Raw genomic sequence first — 25,303 nt, forward strand, 5'->3', positions numbered from 1 at the left:
GTAGATTTCAACTACATGTATGTGGAACACTACACAAACAATCGCAGCTGCTGAGATATCAATACAATATGTTATTGATGACACTCATATTTCACAGTCAACACACTTGCCACGATTTAACATTTACTTACTCACTCAAAAGCAATGCTAAATGTCTATCGTTTTCCATAGCCACGAGGTGGGGCGAGCGAGGTGAAATGGGGCTTAACGTCTCGTGAAACACTATTGGACGTGTATAGCGACCAGATAGACTAACACTTGGTCTATGAAAACACTTCTTTAAACTAATTGTTGACATTTCAAAAGAACCTTTTCCCTTCTGCTGTTATGGAATGAAGAAAACTAGATTTGTCTTAGTCTTTCTTGACAACGGTATGAGGATCTTTTCTGAAATGTCACCTTTACAGTATTAAAGATGTTGTTATCCATAAATTGTGTCTACTTTGTAGATTCGTATTAGTATATTCCAGTCATTGCGCAGGACTAGCGACGTACATGCACGCGCGACGTACATGCACGTGCGTGCGTGCGTGCGTGCGCGCGCGTGTGTGTGTGTGTTTGTGTGTGTGGCTGCTTGTGCTTGTCCTGACTAATGCCGATATTACAGTGCTAGCCTACTCAGATACCATGCCGCAGTTTAACATGAATACCCTACTCAGACACAGTATACGGACTCCGAGACGGCCAGTCCTTGGTTTAGCCCCTTAATGCCGCACGCGAGGCAGGGTAACAACAAGTGCCATATTTTAACGTCTTTTGTTATGACGCGGTCGGGGATCGAACCCCTGACTCTCCGCTCCCCTGCCGGGAGCAGTGGATTACACTGATGTATCCATGAAATATAATACCCTGCCACGTCGCTTCGCTTCTATTGAATTAGTTGTGCACGTGGTTGGGAAACAATATTGACTGTTAGCATTCGCCACTGGTGTCAGAATACACTGCAATACCGTTATAACAAATACATGTCCCGGAAGTGTAAACATCAGTCAAACCGTGCTCAATAAAGCGTTAATTGTAGAAGAAAAGGTTTTCAAAAATCGAAAGAAGAGTTTGATATCAGCAGCATCCCACCCAGCAACACAACGGTCGCCTGATAACAGGACTCCATACTGGTGAGGTGAGGTGAGGTGAGGTGAGGTGAGGTGAGGTGAGGTGAAATGGGGTTTAACGTCACGTCCAAGATTATTGCACTTATAAAGCGACGTGCATGTACGTGTGTGTGTTTGTGTGGCTGCTTGTACCAGTCCGGACTGATGCCGATTTATAGTGCTAGCTCACTGAGATACCATGCCGCAGTTTAACATCAATCCCCAACTCAGACACAGTATACTGACTCCGAGCCGACCAGTCCTTGTTTTAGCCCCTTGATGCCGAGCGCCAGACAGGGTAACAACAAGTACCATCTTTTAACGTCTTTTGGTAGGACGCGGCCGGGGAACGAACCCCAGACCTTCTGCTCTCCGGGCGGACGCTCTACCACGGAGGCGGTCGACTCCAAACTGACTCCACTGGAGGCTGGAACAGCTTTTGGATTATTTAACTCCTAGAAAATAGTCCATCGATTGCCTGTCTGTGTAAACCTCAGCCAAAGGGCAAGCGAGTACAGTTTTACGCCGCTTTGATAATATTCCAGCAACATCAACAGAACACCAGAAACTGGCTTCAATTGGTCCCATGTTGAGCCCGGACCTTCTTCATGACGAGCGAATGTTAAGCCACCAGGCTTCCTCATCAAGGAAATGATACATTCGAACATCACTTCACACCCCAACCCAACGCCAACAGTATTAACAGCAGTGTATAAAACCCTTATTGCCCTACATGGACGTGAAGCACAAGTCACACTGGCAGAGTGTACTATGTAAAGACACATGTGCTAATACGGCAAGATTAGATTTCTTGAATCAATATAATCTAAAACATAATATTATAAGCTAAAACAAGCTTCCAAATCTAACCAAACATGTTTGAGAATTGACAACAAAACAAAGCTTATCAACAGGGATTAACAAAACAGCATTTAAACAAACCATACTTACAGTTGCAATTTCTTGATCCGCGGACCACCTCTCCCTAATGCTAATCGATGTGATCAGGGGATTGTGAGCGTGCAACGCCACAAGATCCTAATGCCACTGTCCACTCTATCGGTTCTCAACTTGTGCCCGCACCGCAATTAAAGCGCCAAGCGTCGGCGATATTGCCCGTCTCTCCGTATGGACCTCTCTTTTATTATTTCATTACGGAAAATCTTCATCACACCTGATTCTTCCATGGTCGTATATTTGGCGTTGTGAACACTTGAGAGCATGTGGCAATCAACGGACACTGCTTAACTCATATCACTCATCGCGACGTCGACGACGGCGGAAAATAAAGTCAACTGGGGCAAATAGAAATCCAATGTTCTGTCTACCATGAAGTTGGGCAGTATATTACAATTGCAGCATCGATAGGTGCTTTTGAAGTGAAGCTGTCGGGTTCAACTGTGGAAGCCAAGCGCTAAAAGAGTCTGGTTCCAGGGCTAGCTCTATTGAAACTGCCAAGGCAGTGGAAACAGTGTCCATGAATATTGTCAGTGTTGAATACTTTACGAGATATTGCCTATTGAAAGTTACAACGCTCCTTGGACACATGTCCAGACATATCAGACTGGTGATAAAGTAGTGGTTGAATGCGTTTATAAATGTCACATCACTTTTAGGGGGAGACTAGAAAAAACTCGGACGTCTGCTTAGGCATTTAGTGTGCAGCTTTTCCTCTTGAGCGAGAAAACGAAAGCGTTTCATTGCAGAAATGTATATACAAATTGATATATGAAACTCGATCTTTCTACCGTGGTACTGGTTCCCAAAACAACGTAAACCTTCTTATCACCGTCATTCAGTGAGTATGTACCCTGGTGACAGTATATACGTGTACGAAAAAAGAGTCGATCGCTGTTCTAGAAAGTATAGCGCATTTAGAACAACCCATTAACCTAACAAAGACAAACTAAACTGGGGGCTGTCTCACATATCATGGTTTATGAAGATTCATACACAAAAGCAACGTTCATTATCTCCATCGGAAACCTTCCAACGCCGCGGAGAACGTGACCAGAGAAGACTCGCGGAGACTGTATACAAGGATGCTTTTAACTATTAAAACCACGGTTAACATAGAACAGCTTTTTATGCACAGTACCCTTTATATTTTTATAAAAACAATATGTGCTCTGAGATGTTTTTTTTTTCTCATGTATATGTTGCCTATGGGGTTAAAAGTTATCAATAAACACATCTCGGTTGAGTGAGAGCTGTCTTCTTTGGACTAATTATGTTTGCTCACGGTTGCAAGCAAACATTCTACCCAAGCTTTGTATATTTATCAAACTTTGTTGCCGGTTTGCGAAGACACGACTTCAATATATCGATTTTATCTTGTGCGATTGTTTAACAATAACACTGTATTAGTACATTAAGACGGCGTAGGTTGGCTGTGACAAATTCGACTTGGGACAAATATTTTGGGCGCGGAGACATATTTTCTGAGGGACGGGATAATTATGGTGTCACTATTCAAAACACGTAATTTGTTGTGGGAAGGCGAAAGGGAGCACAAAGTGTTGTTTTACCACTGTTCTGGTCCAAATTATTTTACTTAACACCTGGTCGGTCCATTATGAAAATTACCACCTCATGTAACTATCGATTGCCACCAAGCGGAACTATGTCATACACCTGACACTGTCGTAGTGTAATTAACACAGGGCGCTTTTGATGACCACACCTTGCCGTCAGTCACACCTCTGAAATGGCATCATCGGGTGTACGCATTTGAAACCGAATGCCGACGTCATCATGATCGCCTCTACAATAACACACGTGGAGCTGCCAATTGGTGTTGTGTCTATTTTGGGTATTTTAAGTTTAGGGGTGAAGATATTTGATTGTTTGCAGTTTTGTTTAAGATTTTTAATTTGGTGTTCATTTAGGTAGTTTGTTATTCTTTGGGATATTGGGGTAAGTAAGGGGTGTTTACGAGCTAGAGCTTGGTTTTTAGGGCTGATGTTTTGGTTTATTAAGTTTTGGATGAGAGGGTTTGATTGGGACGCGGCCCAGAAATTTAAGCTTAGCTGTTCCCTGCGTAGACTTAGTGGCATTTCTCCCGTTAAGGCCTGAAGTGAGGTGTAGGAGGTGCCATGTTGGGTGCGTGTAATGAGTTTGAGAGCCTGATATTGTATTGAGTCAAGTTTTTTAGATAGAGAGTTGTTTAGGGTGTTGTATATGGCGCAGCCGTAGTCTAGTTTTGATCTAATTAGGGATATGTAGAGAGAGAGGAGAGTATCTTTGGAGGCTCCCCAGTTAGAGCCAGTTAGGCATCTTAGGGTGTTTAGGTCTTTACTGCATTTAGTTGTTAGGTTTTGGATGTGAGCATCCCAGGTGAGATGTTCATCGAAAATAAGTCCTAAGAATTTGGTTTGTTTTTGAAATTTGATTGTTTGATTGTTTAGCTGGAGGATTGGGGAGGCGGGTTTCATGTTTTTATGTTTGAATACTATTCCTGTTGTTTTTTCTGAGTTAAGGGAGAAGCCCCATTTGTCAGCCCATTGTTGTATTTTATTAAGAGATTTTTGGAGTAGATTTTTGGCCATTTTCATGCTTTAGTGCGGATCCCTCAAAATCCCAGAAATAAGCTTAAACTTACCCATCTCAAAATCAGAAATTAAAAGTGTAAACAAACAAAAAATCACAAAAAAATGGCATAACCTATATCTAAACTCAAATAGCCAAATCAAAAGAGTGCTCAGCAAACCACTAACCAAACCAAAAATTCTCCATCCATCCAAAAAAATCGACAGAGTAATCACTAAACTCCAAACAGGACACACCAACCTAAATAACCACCTAAAAAATTTTAAAAAACACACTACAGGTAACTGCCCACACTGCAAACAACCAGAAACCCCAGAACACGCACTCATCCACTGCACACACTACCTAACACATCGAACCGCATTACAAACCACCCTCAATCTAAACAAGGCTCTCACTCTAGAAGCAATACTAAACCCACAAAATAAACTAGAAAACTTCAAGGCCTTAGGCGTATTCTTAATAAAAACGGAACTGATAAAACGCATCTAAAACCATAATAACCTACCAAATCAAAATCACAAAAACAAACAATCATCCAGCATACCCAGCTCCCTTAGTTCTCCTCCCCAACCCCATCGGCATCTATTCCAAATCTCAAAATTCCCAAATTCTATATAAGCAACCCCTAAAGCCCCCTCTTGGGTTGCACAGACCACCCTCGCCCCTTTCGGAAACACATTAAATGGCCTGGCCGGGCCCGTGTGCGAAATACGCATCAGTCGGAAAGCGCACGTTAAATCTCCAAAGTAAGTAAGTAAGTAAGTGCCAATTGGTTCAGGTGCAGGTGCTACTAAGTGAGGTGAGGTGAGGTGAAATGGGGTTTAACGTCACGTCCAAGATTATTGCACTTATAAAGCGACGTGCATGCACATGTGTGTGTGGCTGTTTGTTCTAGACCGGACTGATGCCGATTTATAGTGCTAGCCCACTGAGATACCATGTCTCAGTTTAACATGAATACCCCACTCAGACAAAGTATACTGACTCCGAGCCGACCAGTCCTTGCTTTAACCCCTTAATGTCGAGCGCCAGACAGGGTAACAACAAGTACCATCTTAAAACGTCTTTCGGTATGACGCGGGCGGGGATCGAACCCCGGACCTTCCGCTCTTTGGGCGGACGCTCTACCACAAGACCACGGAGGCGGTCTGATAAGTGAATGAACTGGGTTCAACACTGACTTGAATGGTATCTCGAATTATATCACTGCTTATAGCAAAATGAGGCTGGATCATGGCTCGGTTCAAACACAGGATCATCATCAAGCCGGATCCTACTCGCTAAAGGGAGGTTACTCTGTAAAAACAAATTGTGAGACCCACCTGTCCATCCACGCCCTCCCCACCCAACTCTCTGGTCCCTTGACCCAACCCCTCCACAAAAGGCTCCTGAGGATAATGTTTCCTTACATATATAGGTGTTACGTGTCGTAAGTGATGCTGCGAGATGAAACAACTAGACGACCGTGTGTATAAAAGTTTTTAAGGGATTATGACTTGTTAGACATACAAGATATATCTAGATCTTCTCTGTAACAATATGACGCTTTTTTGGAACATGTCTGGTGTAAATACAAATCACTGTAGTCGTGGTTGTCTACCAACGCCATGGGATGCAGTGCAAGGATAACCTTACCATTTGCTCAACAAACCAACCAACCATTTGCTTGGTTGAGAACTGATATGATGATATAACATGATTATTGTGACATTGAACGCTACACCCTGCTGTTGCTGATGCTGAAACATACGGCCGTGTCTCTATCTGTGACTTTTAACTACATTCAGATGACAACATCTACTGCATAGTCGTCACCTTGGCGTCTGTAGGAACCAGCCTTAGCAGATGGGAGAGTGCGTCATCCAGTGTATTCGGACAATAACGTTGTCAGGCGCCATGATACTACGTGCTTTATCAGCTCGTATCGAATTCTTAATGAAGGCAGCAGCCAGTACTTAAGTGAAGTTATAACAAATCATTGTTATTAACGAATATGACAAAGTGAACTCGTGGGAAAATCGATAAGGTTTTGTTTTCAGGGTTCTTTTTAAATTTCACATCATTTTTCATCACTGAATATTTTCTACAGATAAGGTAGCAAGATTGTGGTCTCCTATGAGAGGCGACATATGGCTATTGATTTATCTCAAAGGTTATGTAATGTTGCTGTAATAAATAATAGCAACAATAAAATTAAAACTACTTTGAATTGGTTGACGAGGAGTATGCTGGTCATATAGTTTATCGGAAACAGCAACGAAGCTGCCTTGCCCCAAATCTCTGCGCATAACCTCCCGGATTTGGAGTGTTCCCATCTTCGGGAACAATTGATCATAGCTCCAGATGAGCTGCGTATCTGCGTAAAATACGCATTAAAAATGAAGAAATACGCAGTAAAATCAAGTCCAAGCGTATCAAATACACAACGAACATTACAGATTCGCTACAAAAATAAAAGTTATGCGTATCATCAAAATATTGTGAAGTAACCCTGCGTATTCCATTAGCAAATCAGCAACTTATTTTGAAATTATAAACGGACATTCCGTCAACCTTGCCAAACTCCACGATGACAGTTACATCATGGTCATTTGCCATCACACTTTCTTGTGGAAGTATCGTGGTATTTTTGAGTCATATAAAGCTCTCAAACCCACACGACACCAGTTTGCAGGGACTAGATGAATAGTGTTTTTAAATATTTAACTGAAATACCCACATGTGTAAAAACTAGTGGGTAACAGAAATTTGAATACCAAGATAGAATTACTGTTACCCAATGATTTTAAAATGCATGCGTAAAATACCCACAACACCAAAAGCTTATCTGGAGCTCTGAGTTGATAGTTTCACCACTCTGCCATCATAGCCTTTAAGCTTTTTGAATTTTCGGATGTCTGACAGAAATCAGATGGAGATAGTCTCCTTGTGTAAAATCAGTTTCCCACAACCCTGTGTAACTCCACGTAACTGTTTGGAATTATATTTGCTCCAGTTACCATCCTGATCGGACGCATTGGACATGCACATCAGCTACTTCCTTTAAACTTGTTCTACAAACTAATTAAAAAAAAATACCACTATTTTATTATTCTAATTTAAAGAGTACTGTATAATTATCGTGTAGAAACTATCTGCAGATCATATCCGCAGATAGTATCCGTTTCACTGAAGAATACCATCGAGAACATCCTCATCATCGCTGTGAGATTATGTTCTCCCGGTCAGAGTATTTGACAATGTTGGCATGCTTCCTTCCTTAAAAGAGAAGAAAGCTAATGTCAGCATGTCACGGTTGCCTGGCTGGCATTCATCGTTTGCGTCAGGTGAAAAGAGCAATGAGCTTCATTGAAGGCGATCTGTTTCCATGCCCTGCATCTGAATGGGCAAACAACAGACTTGATTTATTAGATATCCCCGTTGATATATTTTCTTGATTATAAAGTGAATACACTACATTTTTTTCTTGACGTGATGTCATAATTGTCATAAAATGCATCTTTATGATTTTATATATATAATATATATCATGTAATTACTAGATTTCTAGAGGCACATTGTCTCAAAGTAGAAGTACTCAAAACATTGTTTATTGTATAGCAATATTCCAATAAATATACTTACAATTGAGTGTGACTAATAATTGTTACAATGTGCAATGGTATTATTAAATACATATGGAATACGAATTTTAGTGTACGACCTAAAGAGGAAGATAGTAAGGCGATGCATCACCTTAAGGAGAAAGCGTGTTGGCATCGAGACACGCGTGCCCATTTGCACCCAGCATGATTGAAAGGTCATAATTCGCTGACACGCTACTTCACGGAGCTCAAGAGAGAGTACCCTAGACGTGTTGATAATTATTCCGTGGCATCGACCACAGAACGAAGCCCGTAAATATATCTGATATAATTGCTCATTTGGATTTCTTCCAAATCATGTGACAAAAGGTTCATGTATGTGACATAATAACTTCAGGCAAACCACGGAACATTTACCTCAAAGCATTTACATAACCTGACAGTTTTGTCCGATTTAAGAACTGATACAAAATATGATACTTATTTGTCCAGAAAGACTCCTATATACTATATGTAACACCACTGATGCGGAATGTATTCCATCTCAACAATCTGTGATGGAACAAACCCATTTTGTGTTACAAAAAATTCTTTGGTCTCTAACGACTGACCAACGGGTAAATGACATGAGATGTCTTCGTTATAGAACCTCTGGCTTGGCCACAATGAGTGCCGAATGAATAACTCATGCGTTTGACAGTGTATACCTAGCTTGTTGATAACTTTGTCTCATAGGCAAGCCCGCGACCCATCCCGTAAATGCGGACAATATATCCTTTGTAATAACGACCATCTTCGCTCTCGGTCTCCTGCAATCTCCGGGATGACCAGAACCAGACGTCTCACTGCTGTGTGTACAGTTAACGGAGGATTTGCATGAAGCAGCTAACGATAGAGATACTACAGGAAGAAGATGGCGTATTATGTGAAAGGGGTTATTAAATAGCATTTTCGAATTATTATTTTCATGTGTCACGTGCAAATCCTTGATGAGATCGATTTTAAGAAACATCGTAAATATTCAATTTATTTTCCTATATGTTGTTGTCCAATCAAATTAAAGGTGGATATTTATACAAAGGAATATGTCTTTGAATTTCTCTCACTCAAATGTCATCATTGTGTCCAGCAAACTGAATATCAGTTATATATCACTTATATTATATTATTGAATCATAACGGGGTTAACACAGGCTTGGTTATGATTCTGTTTGAAGAATTACAATCCCGATGAGTATATTTCATACAAACAAGTTACAATCCTCAGAAATGTCTCTAGAAACGTATGGTTTTCCCTGACTAAACGCGGGCCAAGTGAATTTGAAGTACAACTCATCACGTAATCTGTATGCTTTGATATCTTCAAACAACGTCGCCTAAAAAGCGTACAGACAACTGAGCTAGCCGACGGTTTAACACAAAGTCCCTCCTTGTTGCCCGTTCAACCCCAAGTATCACAGATGCCCATATGGACGAACAGTTATCAGAAAGCGATAAGATTAAAGTAAACAATACATACGTGATGAAATTATTTACTTTCCAATTTTAAATCCTCAAATAGTGTAAAAGTTTTATTTCTACACCTAGACTCGATTCCATAAATACCCCCCAAAATCATGTGAAATAATCAAAATCTCATATCCCTACCTTTCGCGACTTCTTCTACCAGTGCCTCGGTACCATGTTCCGAAAAGGCTTCTTCAGTTGTACACAAAACGAAATCCTTTATATCCGCGAACTAGCTTGCCTATAACTGATCACTCACTCCGCACACGGACCGGCTCCATGAAGCGATCAAAGTCACGTGACGTCGCCCATACAAGGGAAGTAATCGATATTAACCTCCGAGCGCGGCCCCATATTGAGACGATGCTTGGAACATGGGAGTAGTTTGTAAGTTGTATCGAACGGGGGCGTATGTGTCCCCACCTACTGCTGGCATAGGCGCTGACACGTCGCTGATTATTGTGAACAAGTTGGTACTTACGCCGTATGCATTTGGCTGAGTTTATGGGCTTGACCAACGTGACTTGGGTCCTTCTTATACAGATGTAATCACATGTAGATCACTTGCCACTCAATGTTGCGGTCAGTGGAGGAAGATATCGCGTATCAGCTGCTGGAGTAGAGGTGTGCCACTCTCTGATTAATACTCCATAGGATTATAGGTTTATATCTAATACAAGCACCGTGATGTTTGACAGGCAAGCATCAACTACCTATGGACACCCTTTAGCAGTTGGTCAAAATACACAAAACTGAAGGGCAGAAGAAAGTGAGTGAGTGAGTGAGTATGGTTTTTACGCCGCTTTTTGCAATATTCCAGCAATATCACGGCGGGGGACACCAGAAATGTGCTGCACACATTGTACCCACAGTAGAAAGTATACATCCATGTTTGGTAGTGGTTACAAATGAAAACAAAACACAAAAAATTGTTATTCAATGGTGGTGCATTTGATATGAGTACCAGAGTTTTTGTTTGAACTGTTTTCAGTCTTAAAACGTTTCTATAACACGTTTGTAGTTTATTTGTTAAATCCAACTGTGTATACTCTTTTGTGCGTTTTTGTTAGGCCAGTTCGAGGCGGTCGGGTAGCCTAGTGGTTAAAGCGTTCGCTCGTCACGCCGTAGACCCGGGTTCGATTCCCAACATGGGTACAATGTGTGAAGCCCATTTCTTGTGTCCCCCGCCGTGATATTGCTGGAATATTGCTAAAAGCAGCGTAAAACCATACTCACTCACTCACTCACTCACTCCTTTCCCCCTCCTCTCTCTCTCTTTCTTCTTGCTCTCACTGTCTCCTTCACTCTCTTCCTCTCTCTCATTCTCTTTCTTCTCCCCATTTCTTCTCTCATTCGCACCCCCTCTCCCTTTTCTTTTTCTCTCTCTCCTGTTTTGTCTCTCTCCTCTCTTCTCGCCCTCTCCCTTCTCTCTATTTCCTCTCTCATTTTCTTTCCCCTCCTCTCTGGTTCTCTCTCTCTCCTCTCTCTCTCTCGTTCTTTCTCTCTCCCTTTCTCTCTCTCTCCCTCTCTCTCCCCCTTTTATGTATATTAATATATGTAAATGAGACATGACCAGGTGACCGGTGTTTCAATACATACTCCTAACGGTGCGTTATCACGTTATTATTCTTTACAGTCGTACCATGAATATCAAACGCATTTCAGCGTAATGAAAGGGATGATGAAAGGAGATTCATTGGACATACACACAAGGCGTCTTTACGATCTACTGATAGACAGGGAAGAGGGCGTCATCACTACAGTACACTCACGAGTAATGGCTCTGTGGGGCGCTGGGATAAAGCTAATTACATATGACTGTTGGTATTGATCCTCGCTTCATTTTTTTTTCGCAAATCTGGTATCATAATGGCAGCCTACACGCCACCTAATTTCCTGTCTTTTCTTGACATGTAAAATTGCACACATGCAAAGAACTTGTCATAACAATAATAACTATTGTTTTTATTTTTTTATGTTACCTTAAAAATAAGTTTCATGTTCGGCGTTTACATCATGGTATGATTGAGCGCAGTGACAAAATGTTTCAGGTCCATCTTGACGAGTAAGGTCAAGCGGATATATTAGAGGTGAGGTGAAAATGAGGTAAAAGTGAGATGTCATACAGCAGTATACTGACAGTGAGCCGACAAGTCCTTGTTTTACCCCCTTTATTGTCGAGGGTCAGGCAGGGTAACAACAAGTATCATTTTAAATGTATTTCTGTATGACGCGGCCGGGGGATCGAACCACCGAAATTTCCCCTCTATTGACAGACGCTCTATCACTAGAAGGTGGTGGAATATAGGGGAAAACTCTTCTCTCACAAGAAGCCAACGAGGTTGAGTGAGTGAGTGAGTGAGTGAGTTGGGTTTAACGCCGCTTTTAACATTATTCCAGTTATATCACGGCGTGTCAGCTAAATGTACGAGGAAAGCCCGAAGTGATGCAGGTCTCAGACGTTTACCACCTCGGTGAAACCCACGAGCACGGGTATGGTGCTGACAAACCTAGAAACATAATCGGGGCGAACCGGGATTCGAAGCCACAATCATAGGTTTCTGGCGTGCCCAAGGGACGCAACCCTGCACAGCGAATTGCGGCGCCTTAGACGACTGGGCCACCCGTGCCCCCGAGGTTGAGTGAAGACCGATATAACATTGCATAGGCTGGGGTTGTGGGTGGCCCAGTCGTCTGAGGTACGGTAATTTGCCGTGTAGGGTTGCATCCCCTAGGGGTAGGGTGATCCTGTGACACAGGGTTCGAATTCAATATTCGCCCTGATAAAAATCATTGACTTGCAAGCACCATATCCGTGCTCGGGGTTTTCACCAAAGAAGTAAACTTCTAAATATTACATCACAACGGGCCGTTTAGCTGACAACATTTCGGAAATACTGATTAAAGCGAATACACATCAAACGGCTGTTAACTTGGTACTTTACTATGAAATCCTCATCATACAGCTGTTTACTTGGTACTCTACTATGAATACTCATCACACGGCTGTTAACTTACTGCTTTACTATGAAATCCTCATCATAGAGCTGTTAACTTGGTACTTTACTATGAATACTCATCACACGGCTGTTAACTCAGTGCTTTACTATGAATACTCGTCATACGCCTGTTAACTAGGTGCTTTACTATGAAATCCTCATCATACAGCTGTTAATTTGGTACTCTACTATGAATACTCATCACACCGCTGTTAACTCAGTGCTTTACTATGAAATCCTCATCATACAGCTGTTAACTTGGTACTCTACTATGAATACTAATCACATGGCTGTTAACTTAGTGCTTTACTATAAAATCCTCATCATACAGCTGTTAACTTGGTGCTTTACTATGAAATCCTCATCATACAGCTGTTAACTTAGTACTTTACTATGAATACTCGTCATACAGCTGTTAATTTAGTGCTTTACTATGAAATCCTCATCATACAGCTGTTAACTTAGTGCTTTACTATGAAATCCTCATCATACAGCTGTTAAATTGGTACTTTACTATGAATATTCATCACACGGCTGTTAACTTTATGCTTTACTATGAATCCTTGTCATACGGCTGTTAATTTAGTACTTTTTTTTAATATGAATACTCATCAAACGGCTGTGAACTTGGTGCTTTACTATGAAATCCTCATCATACAGCTGTTAACTTGGTGCTTTACTATGAAATCCTCACCACACGCCTGTTAACTTGGTGCTTTACTATGAAATACTCATCATACAGCTGTTAACTTGGTACTTTACTATGAATACTCGTCATACGGCTGTTTACTTGGTGCTTTACTATGAATACTCGTCACAGGCCCTAGGGCTGTTAACTTGGCTTCTTTACTATGAAATTTTCATCATACGGCTGTTTACTTGGTGCTTTACTATGAAATCCTCATCATACAGCTGTTAACTTGGTACTTTACTATGAAATCCTCGTCATACGGCTGTGAACATGGTACTTTACTATGAAATCCTCATCATACGGCTGTTCACTTGGTGCTTTAATATGAATACTTAGCATACGTCAGTTAACTTGGTATATACATGGGTCCACATTATACAGGTTTTTATGTGCGCTTGAATCCCTTCGCATGTTTTTTCACGTGATGCACTTCCATGAATATCCATGACGTGATGCTTCATACTGCCTCAACTACGAAATTATGTACAAACCTCACTCATTTGCAATTCCCTCGATACCATAGCGAATAAGGTTGGTATTTCTATTTTTACCAATCAAGGCATTCGCAAAGTTCTTGCAAAAACCGAAAATCATCTAAAGAAACGTACATATATGTTGTCTTTACATATCAAAGCCGTAGTTAACTTTTTCTTGATTCAAATAAAACTGTTTTCTATTTAAAAAAATCCATTCCCAACACGACCACAATATCATTAGATGTGAGTTCGAACTTGCCATTTATTTCGTTGCGCAATATTGCAATGTGATTGATTTGCATTTGACAAGGGAACGTACAACTTGTAAAGGCATATGTTACACGTATTGACATAAGTATATACTAGGATGAAACAGTCAAACACTGACATGAGTATATTCCAGGGTGAAATAGTCAAATTCTAACATGATGCTATACCAGGATGAAGCAGTAAACCACTGACATGAGTATATTGCTAGATAAATGAGTCAATCACTGACAGTATATACTAGGATGAAACAGTCAAATACTGACTATATATAAAAGGATGAAACAATCAAACATTTACATGAGTCTATACCTAGTTGAAACTGTCAAACAGTGACTGTATATGTCGGGGTGAAACAGTCAAACACTGACATGAGTATATACCTGGATAAAAGAGACAAACACTGACATGAGTATTTTGCAGGAGGAAACAGCCAAACACTGACATGAGTCTAAAACAGGATGAAGCAGTCAAACACTGACAATAGTATATACCAGGACGAAACAGTCAAACACTGACATGAGTATATTCCTGAATGAAACAGTCAAACACTGACATGAGTATATTCCAGAATAAAATAGTCAACCACTGACATGAGTATATTCCTGAATGAAACAGTCAAACACTGGCATGAGTCTATAACAGGATGAAACAGTCAAACACTGACAGTAGATACCAGGATGAAACAGTTAAACACTGACAATAGTATATACCAGGATGAAAAAGTCAAACACTAACATGAGTATATTTCAGAATAAAATAGTCAAATACTAACACGATGCTATACCAGGATGAAACAGTCAAACACTGACATGAGTATATGCCAGGGTGAAACAGTCAAACACTGACATGAGTATATGCCAGGGTGAAACAGTCAAACACTGACATGAGTATTTTCCAGAATGAAACAGTAAAACACTGACATGAGTACATTCCTGAATGAAACAGTAAAACACTGACATGAGTATATTCCAGAATAAAATAGTAAAATACTAACATGATGCTATACCAGGATGAAAGAGTCAAACACTGACGTCAGTATATTGCTAGATAAAAGTGTTAAACACAGACTGTATATACCAGGACGAAACAGTCAAACACTGACATAAGTCTATACCTGGTTGAAATAGTCAAACACAGACTGTATATACCAGGACGAAACAGTCAAACACTGACATAAGTCTATACCTGGTTGAAATAGTCAAACAGTGACTGTATATGCCAGGATGAAACAGTCAAACACTGACATGAATATATACCAGGGTGAAATAGTCAAGCACTGACAGTATATACCAGGAAGAAGTAGTCAAACACTGACATGAGTATATACTTGGATGACATCAGTATATTGCTGGATAAAAGAGTCAAACACTGACGTGAGTATTTTGCAGGCTGAAACAGTCAAATACTGACAGGAATCTATACCTTGTTGAAACAGTCAAACACTGACTGTATATGCCAGGATGAAACAGTCAAACACTGACATCAGTATATTGCTAGATAAAAGAGTCAAACACAGACTGTATATACCAGGATGAAACAGTCAAACACTGACTGTATATGCCAGGATGAAACCAGTCAAACACTGACATCAGTATATTGCAGGATGATATAATCAATAATCACGGTGTACCATATTGATTTCCCGTGCATCTTTGACGAGAACGGAAAGCATAGATAATGTTCAGATAAACCCGATAAATCAGCCTAGATTATATCATTCTTTTTAAAGAGACCCTCAAAACAATTTTATACCATTGTGGAACTTCACCTGGAGCCCCTTAGCAAAATGGCGAAGCACTATTTCATAACTGTCACTGATTCTAATGACGTCACAGCTGTTACATAAGCCGCCGTCGAGAACCGAGCGCATCATTATCTGGAAAGCCTGTCTCCCAGTTTACACCATCCGGATGTCACGTGATCTTTAAGTAGTGAACTCCATGCTCTGATTTAGAACTCGGATTTAGTCGCAGTGGTAATTACACGCGAAGTTAGAGAGTTAACCTCATCAGGAGCCATGTTTTTGGATGACAACACAAACTAGAAGCACTCTCTTGCCGACTATTTACAGACGCCATTACCAGCTGTTTACACATTAAAAAGGCATTTACACTTATTAAGAGTTCCAGTCTAAATTTTCTGGAAACAGGATGAGAACGTTGTAGCCGATATAGACGTTTCTTGTATACGCTCAGAAAAGAGGCGGTTGGGTTGTCTGGTGGTTCGGTAAACACGTTGGATACCAGGGTTCGGTTCCGCAAACCGGAATGTGAAAGGCGCACTCAAGGTGTCCTAGCAACCCAAACACCATCTTTCCCAGGCCACGCTTCCATTACCAAGAGACCCGTGAAGATTCCGGGGTAGAATAGGTCTTCAGCAACCCATGCTTGCCGTAATAGGCGACTATGCTTGTCGCAAAATACGACTAACGGGATCAGGTGGTCAGGCTCGCTGACTTGGTTGATGCATGTCATTGATCCCAATTGCGTGGAGCGATGCTCATAATATCAATCGACGGATTGTCTGGTCCAGACTCGATTATTTACAGACCGCCGTCATATAGCTGGAATATTGCTGAGTGCGGCGTTAAACAACAACCAACCAACCAACAACCATTACCAAGATAGAGTGAGTATAGTTTGACGCCGCTGTTAGCAGTAATTGCAGCAATATCACGACGGGAAACACCAGAAATGGGCTTCACACATTGCATCCATGTGGGGAATCGAACCCGGGTCTTCGACGTGACGGGCGAACGCTTGAACCAATAAGCAATTCGTGCTGCCAGACAGGACCTATTTGAAGACGGGTTTCTTCACATACATTTCAAACATTGTCATGTCTCCCGATATCCAGGATTGTGTCTTTGAGCTTCAACCAAAACTGTCAGATCTTCGTCTGAGCCTCAGTGACAAGGAAAGACGTGTCTTGTCCGGCCATGCCGCCCTCAGCACAGACAAAAGAGATGGTGAGACCTGTTGTTAATGCACACAGTGATACCATTTCAGTAAATCAAAGCGTGCTCTGATCCAATTTTCTGGGCATAGGATTCAGGAGCTTCTGTGATCGTCCGTGCCCTCCACGCCGTCTCCGCCTCAGCTGGACAAGATAGCGGACGAGACAATGGGACCATCTATCTGTGTGACAAGCCCTCTCTCGCCCAAACACTTCAAGCTGTAAGTGCGACACGAGAGATTCGCCCTCCTTAGCGTTTTAAATAGCTGCAACCAACTCGTGCTTGCGGCCCTTTCGTCGTTCCTCTGGTTTGCTTTTGTAATGAAGTGAAATGTTGCCTCAATATTGACAAGCCATTCTCGGTGAAGCTTTCACAGACGGGAAAATGGCCACTGCCTGTCAGATTTGTATTCTTCACGCGTTGAATGATGGAGATAAAATACAGCGATAATCTCAAATTTAATTTGCTCCCAGTCCATGCTACATGTTATAAGGATGTATATAGAGATAGCCCGTATTATTTACATTGCTGTTTTAGGCGTTTCATCATTTGCGCTTGGTGTGTTATTGAATGAAATTATCAGGAAATTTAAACAGACAGTTTCCGATTAAGGTCGTCTCTGCAAGATTGAAAGTATATGCCGGACACATTGTTAGGAAGCTTAAGTGCGCGGTTCCCATTACTCAAAAGCTACGTAAGTGAAGACCGTATAACATGGCTTGTGCACAAACTCGAGATAATGCGTGGGGGAAACATTGGCCTGAAGAGATTGATTAATTAGCGGAAATAGGTGTAGATCACATACACCATACACCTATTTCACTCTATCACTCTAACGATATCGCCATGAAGCAGTATGGTGGTATACAGTTGCTGCATAATTCATGAATGTACTACCCTATGGGTCGGACTTTTCAATGCTTTATGCTTGATGCTGCTGACGGCATGAAAGGCAGATCGAACTCCTTGGCGACTCATTCCGACCGATGTCACGGCCACGACAATTTTTGCGTGCGTACATTATCGTTACTAATCCGAGCGTTAAGATCGCTTTGTGAAAGTGAGACCTGTGTTAGATTTGTCCTTGAAGAAAGGTCAAGGTCATCTATCAGAACCCTCAAGAAAGAACCAAAAAACACCGTTGCTTTGTGCAGCATGTTTTACGCTGTAAACAAACTGGGGGCGCCCAAATGATGGGGCAAAATGTCCCGTGATATGTGCGCATGCGTAACGTCCTTGATTTCGAGTATTAACAGGGGACACGTCTATTTGTTTTGGACAATAGATGACAGAACAAACTCGCCTGCTGGTCATGATGAAGTACTTTTACTTCACAAACAGACTTCAGGTAGCCGATATTCGATTTTATCACTCTCCTACCAATAGTTCCAAGTGGGCGGCATCCAGATAGCATAGTACCTCTGCCACAGGCCAGCGCCATGTGACGATTCGTCACATCTTTCATGATCACAGTCCATTCAAGATATTGCATATGCTTTTCATCCGTTTCAGGTTTGACAAGTTTACACATTTTCATAAACAAATGCCCAAAAATGGTTTCGGTTCATTAAGAAAGTATCCTAATACGTGAAAATCTACTTGTTTTTGCGTAGCTACCCTTTGTTTACATTGATTGTACGTCGCCACGTGCTGTCATCGAAGCCCATCGGTCACTTTGATGTATAAATATATATTGTTACGCAACTGTCGCAGTTGTAGTAGCATATCTATATGATTATGCAAAACAATATGTAAAGCGCCCAAAATACTTTCATTTGTTCGTTCTATACTGATTTCTGAAAAAGTGCGTTTGTTTTTCAAACAAGAGAAAAGTCCAGTCACGTGATATGCAAATTAACCTGTGGCAGTGGTGTTATTCTGAGCCACCACTGCGCCGGAGTGTGCGTTTTTATTCGACCTCCACAAGCATGTGTTTATACATCACTATGAAATAGTAATGTTCGCGAAAGGTGAGCGTATCCTGCCTCATCGATGGCACCGTCACAAACACATGCAAAGACAAGTCAACAGTTCGCCTGAAAAATACACGGGAACATAGGAAATCAGAACACCGTTAATTCTTGTCTTTAGTCTGTGTGAGGAAAGTATAGCGTCATCTGTCATCGGACAAAAGACTTCCACGAAGTACATATACTTTCATAGAGGGAAGAATTTGTGAGTTAATGACATGTCTTTGACATCCAAAAACTGGTCCTACCTCTAACACCTTTCTATGTGTGTGTGTGTGTGTGTGCGTGCTTGCGTGCGTGCGTGCGTGCGTGCGTGCGTGCATGCATGCGAGCGTGCGTGTGTGTGTCTGTCTGTCTGTCTGTGTCTGTCTGTGTCTCTCTGTTTGTCGCCGTGATTTACTTGTGCACAGTGGCACATATTTCAAGAAATTCAGGAAATAATTATACGACACGATTTGTTCACCTACATATGTTAGTTGTATTTTCAGTTCTTCTACCTGAAGATTAAACTGAAACATGTTGAAGAAACATTTGTCGAATACATATATGACACATTAGCGCCTCTTTTCCTCCGTAAAATGTTCCATTGGTCAATATTGATTTTCAATTCAAGGACCTGCAAAGTGGAAAACGATTTTTACTCATTCTGCAATTCCCCAATCACTGTATCCAGCTATCAATTGATTAGCAAGGCACTTAATGTCCCTCACAATGCCTACGTGTACTCTCACTGAAACCTTTACTGCACATGACAGAGCAGTAATGAAACACAGTACTTCATTAGGGGGTATTTATGGTACCATCTTGCCTTGCATGTGAACAAAGAGGATTAACCCAACGAGGTTAATAGCATGTAAAAACGGATATGAAAACTTACCTAGACTGTAGGGGCCGTGAACATTAATCCTTGTTGCTATCCGCTCTCCAGAGGGAGGGTCAAAGACGTTGCCACACGTCCGCAGATCTGTTCACTTCACGGCCGACTACCTGCAGCGAACAAGATAACACAATTTGAGGACACAATGTAGAAATAATGTTATTTTCGAGACCTGGGGACACTGTAAGCTGAGGGCAGCAGGGGCGAGAACGGTGTTGCAAAAATGCAGTTGAATGACGAGCTTTTTGGAAATGATTCATTTCTCTGATGGAAATTTGACATTTGAGTAAATGTTTGAATAGTGATGTAATCATATATACATACAATCACGATCATGCTAGAAACATCAATAGTTATTTGCATTAGAGACATTGTAAGCTCGCGTGATGAGGTATTAGCTGTTTATGGCGTCCAGAATTACTTTTATAGCTACTGGGTATTAAATAATGATCGATATTGACATATTCCATAGCAGTCCACACTGTATAATGGGGGAATTTAGTTTAATATCTACTTTTTCAGTGAGCAATCCTTCCAAGAGCTGTTGCTCCAACAGCTTAATAACGCATGTATAGTTGATAATCATACCGAAACGTAAAAACGCCGTCATTCACACGGCATTACACGCAATATAATGGGTAGGAAACACAATATATAGCGAGGTTATGGTGACCCCACAGAAATGCACCCTTGCATCACGAAATACCGAACATCATCGCCGGAAATGAAATAACATCAGGAACCCGACCGACAAAGCAGTCTCAGCGAGGTCAGTGTAGGCAGTGAGTGTCTTTATTTATTTATTTATTTGTTTGTGTGTTTGTTTGTTTGTTTGTTTGTTGTTTAACGCTGCACTCAGCAATATTCCAGGTATATGACGGCGGTCTGTAAATACCCGAATCCGGACCAGAAAATCCAGTGGTTGACATCATGAGCATCTGTCTACGCAATTGTGATACGATTACATGCATCAACCGAACCTGACCACCCGATCCCGTTACTCGCCTCTTTCGACAAGCATGGGTTGTTGTAGGCCAATACTAACCCGGAATCTTCACGGGAAGCGTTGGATGTAACGCTGCTTTGAACAATATTTCAGTTATATCTAACGTGTCAACTTGATATGGCAAGAACGCCCGAAGTAATGCTTGTGTTGTGCGTTTACCATTTAGGTGGAATCTAGCATGGGGTGGTTCTGTTAAACCTAGAACCGGGATTCAAACCCAATATCATAGGCCTAGGTTTCCCGGAAAGCAAAAGCGATGCAACTCTGTACAGAAGAACTATGTTTGTGTTGAAATGCAAGAGGCACGTTCATCTACAGAGCAACTGCTTATTCTATTAGTCAGCGAGCATCCAGGACGGTGATTTGTTTCATAATTAATGAATGACCACTCTAATCGCATAAGACATTGGGGGGTTGACGAATACGAAATACTTCAGCAATATGATAGAGTGAGTTGCTTGGAATGAACTTCAATAAATGATTCGATATAGAAAATTGAATCCGGGTGTTGGATGCCGAACATTAACGCTTAACCACTGTGTTGTCCAAGCACCGAAGCGAAACAATTCCAAATTGATCAATTCTTTGGCGAAGACCTCGTATAACTGGTACTGACACACGCAACATCTACCCTGGAAACTGTTACATACACTACTGCTCAGAACTAACTACCTCTCTCCGGCGCTACTGTTCCGGAAACTATCACGTCACTTTCGCAAAACCTTTGTAGAATAGTTACGGTACGATTACATAATTACTAAATAGCCCTAGTACCAACCGCGGTACGATTACATAATTACTACACAACCCTTGCAACAACCGCGGTACGTTTACATAATTACTGCGCTACCCTTGCGTAACTGCCGCGGTACATTTACCTAATTACTTCACTGCCCTTAAGTCACTGCCGCGGTACATTTACCTAATCACTGCACTGCCCTTAAGTGACTGCCGCGGTACATTTACCTAATCACTGCACTACCCTTAAGTGACTGCCGCGGTACATTTACCTAATTACTGCATTAAGCTTAAGTGACTGCTCCGGTACATTTACCTAATTACTGCACTACCCTTAAGTGACTGTCGCGGTACATTTGCCTAATTACTGCACTACCCTTAAGTGACTGTCGCGGTACATTTACCTAATTACTGCTCTACCATTAAGTGACTGCAGAGGTACATTTACATAGTCACTGCACAACCCTTAAGTGACAGCCGCGGTACATTTACCTAGTCACTTCACTACCCTAAAGTGACTGTCGCGGTACATTTACCTAATTACTGCTCTACCATTAAGTGACTGCAGAGGTACATTTACATAATTACTGCACAACCCTTAAGTGACAGCCGCGGTACATTTGCCTAGTCACTTCACTACCCTTAAGTGACAGCCGCGGTACATTTACCTAATTACTGCACTACCCTTAAGTGACTGCCGCGGTACATTTATCTAATTACTACATTAAGCTTAAGTGACTGCCGCGGTACATTTGCCTAATTACTTCACTACCCTTAAGTGACTGCCGCGGTACATTTACATAACTACTGCTCTACCCTTAAGTGACTGCAGAGGTATATTTACATAATTACTGCACAACCCTGGCGTGACTTAACGCGGCACGTTTCCAGCGCTACGCTTGCGGAAATAGCGTAGCGTTCCGCCGATCTCGCAAAACATATAATGACGAAAATGTCCCATAGAAGAGGTAAGTACTTTTGAGCAGAAGTGTACACGTTTGTTCCACGTTCATTGCCATTTTGTAAACGTTTAGTGTGATATGTTACGTTATGAAGCCGACACTATGACCAAAGATACCACAGTGACAAAGATAATGTCATTATGTGAACCGAAGTGGTCCATGATGGCATAGTAACCGCAGTAATTGTTATACTCCCGTAATCGAATAAAACTGCACATCACTATCGCAGTTGAGGTGACGTTGTGAACAGAGACGCTGCCATCTCTGTCTTCATTATTGGTTATGACCGTGAGTGTTCCTATTTAGTGTGTCTCGAGACAATTTACTAAGTAATGTCATATAGTGATACTGGTGACCATGTCATACAGCTGAACACTCTACAATCGGGGAATCATATAATATTCTCTGGCGCTTGGAAAGTGCAAAGTAAAACCGATACAATGCGTTTTTGGAGCAATGCTGGTTCATGTTAGATGCCATTCACAATATTGAAATGTTTGAATCAAGTAGGAATTGAGTGTGTTATGTAAATAATACCTGTAGAGGTCCTCTCACAGCTGTTTACAGTATGTTCCCGATTACTTTGTAAGGCAAGATTCAGACATATTTGAATCAAGTAGGAATTGAGTGTATTATGTAAATAATACCTGTAGAGGTGCTCTCACAGCTGTTTACAGTATGTTCCCGATTACTTTGTAAGGAAAGATTCAGACATGTTTGAATCAAGTAGGAATTGAGTGAGTTATGTACATAATACCTGCAGAGGTCCTCTCACAGATGTTTACAGTATGTTCCCGGTTACTTTGTAAGGCAAGATTCAGACATGTTTGAATCAAGTAGGAATTGAGTGTGTTATGTAAATAATACCTGTAGAGGTCCTCTCATAGATGTTTACAGTATGTTCCCGATTACTTTGTAACGCAAGATTCAGACATGTCTGAATCAAGTAGGAATTGAGTGTATTATGTAAATAATACCTGTAGAGGTCCTCTCATAGATGTTTACAGTATGTTCCCGGTTACTTTGTAAGGCAAGATTCAGACATGTTTGAATCAAGTAGGAATTGAGTGTGTTATGTAAATAATACCTGTAGAGGTCCTCTCACGGCTGTTTACAGTATGTTCCCGATTACTTTGTAGGGCAAGATTCAGACATGTCTGAATCAAGTAGGAATTGAGTGTATTATGTAAATAATACCTGCAGAGGTCCTCTCACGGCTGTTTACAGTATGTTCCCGATTACTTTGTAGGGCAAGATTCAGACATGTTTGAATCAAGTAGGAATTGAGTGAGTTATGTACATAATACCTGCAGAGGTCCTCTCACAGCTGTTTACAGTATGTTCCCGATTACTTTGTAAGGCAAGATTCAGACATGTTTGAATCAAGTAGGAATTGAGTGAGTTATGTACATAATACCTGCAGAGGTCCTCTCACAGCTCTTTACAGTATGTTCCCGATTACTTTGTAAGGCAAGATTCAGACATGTTTGAATCAAGTAGGAACATGATCATGAAAAACGACGGAAGCAATGACTAGAAACCCAAAGGTTCCAATCGATTCGGCTGTTACTCGGCCATACTTTACTTCAAAGTATTACGACACGTCATGACCTCATGTACTAATCAGGTAGTGGTGTGACCGCCATCTTCGTCGCTGCTTGTATCAGATACCATATAGCTTCAATCAACATTCTACAATAATCTGAGAATTAAATGTTCATGCATATTTCTTAATATATACAGTAAACTACGGTTATAACGAACACGGTTATAACGAACTTACTTTTTGGTCCCGACTGTTTGCTGTAGTTATGCTGTACATATGCTTATAACGAACTACGGCTATAACGAACTAAAATTAGTAGTCCCTTTGAGTTCGTTATAACCGTAGTTTACTGTATAGTTTAGGAACTATTTTGTTTACGAGATAGAAATGGTATATTTTCGTGTTTTAGGTCACACGTACTAACCCAGTACTACAGGGACATGCTCATAAAAAATAGTTTGTTTAAGTTTATTGGTATATAAATTATCATACAGCGAGGGCCACACTATAATAACGTTGGAGTTTGCGATGAAGTGGAAATCAAGTTTTAATCATATGAGTATTAGTTTAGGTACAAGTAATCAAAAATGACGTTAACGGACAAAACAAGATTTTCAGTTATTAAATCCTAAATGAGACTACGCATTCTTACATAACTTTCGATAACTTATATTATTATGTTATGATAAGATCTATTTAAGGAAACGCAATCACAGAATCTGTTGCCTACACGAAAAAGAGATCCACTGAGCAGGTTCTGTAGAGATATAGCTGAAAAGACTCAGTTGAGATATAACATTTGAAAAGAGACGCATGTGAAAATGATTATACATCTGAAGTATTAACGCCTCGTGGAGTCTTTAGCAAAGAAAACAAAATAGAATACACCACATGGTTTCGCTGGCGACTGTGAGACATATAGCTCAGTCCTAAGGGACTGGTGTGTACCTTCATGCAATGTTGTGTGATAAGTATGTTGGTTCATGTTTATCTTCAGTCAAAAGTATCTGTGAAAGGAAGAGCCGTTCAAATTTTCTTTTTCACAACACATTCTATATTCAAAACTACAAACAAATTGT

At 41.0% G+C, this 25,303-nt stretch overlaps 1 protein-coding gene across 2 annotated transcripts in view; it reads right to left on the reverse strand.

Annotated features, from left to right (window-relative positions):
• The window catches only part of LOC139471274 (G-protein coupled receptor dmsr-1-like), a 171,212-nt gene that overhangs the window by 44,827 nt on the left and 101,082 nt on the right, over positions 1–25,303 (reverse strand). Inside the window, exon 2 of one of the 2 annotated variants that reach the window (XM_071253574.1) lies at positions 19,973–20,082. The gene's annotated coding sequence lies outside the window, so the exon portion shown is untranslated. Of the gene's footprint in view, positions 1–9,874; positions 9,965–19,972; positions 20,083–25,303 lie in introns of those variants that run through there. The other variant, XM_071253573.1, reaches the window with a different exon arrangement.

Source organism: Haliotis cracherodii, unplaced genomic scaffold (genome assembly GCF_022045235.1).
Source record: "Haliotis cracherodii isolate W230 unplaced genomic scaffold, xgHalCrac1.p SCAF_22, whole genome shotgun sequence".
NCBI lineage: Eukaryota > Metazoa > Mollusca > Gastropoda > Lepetellida > Haliotidae > Haliotis > Haliotis cracherodii.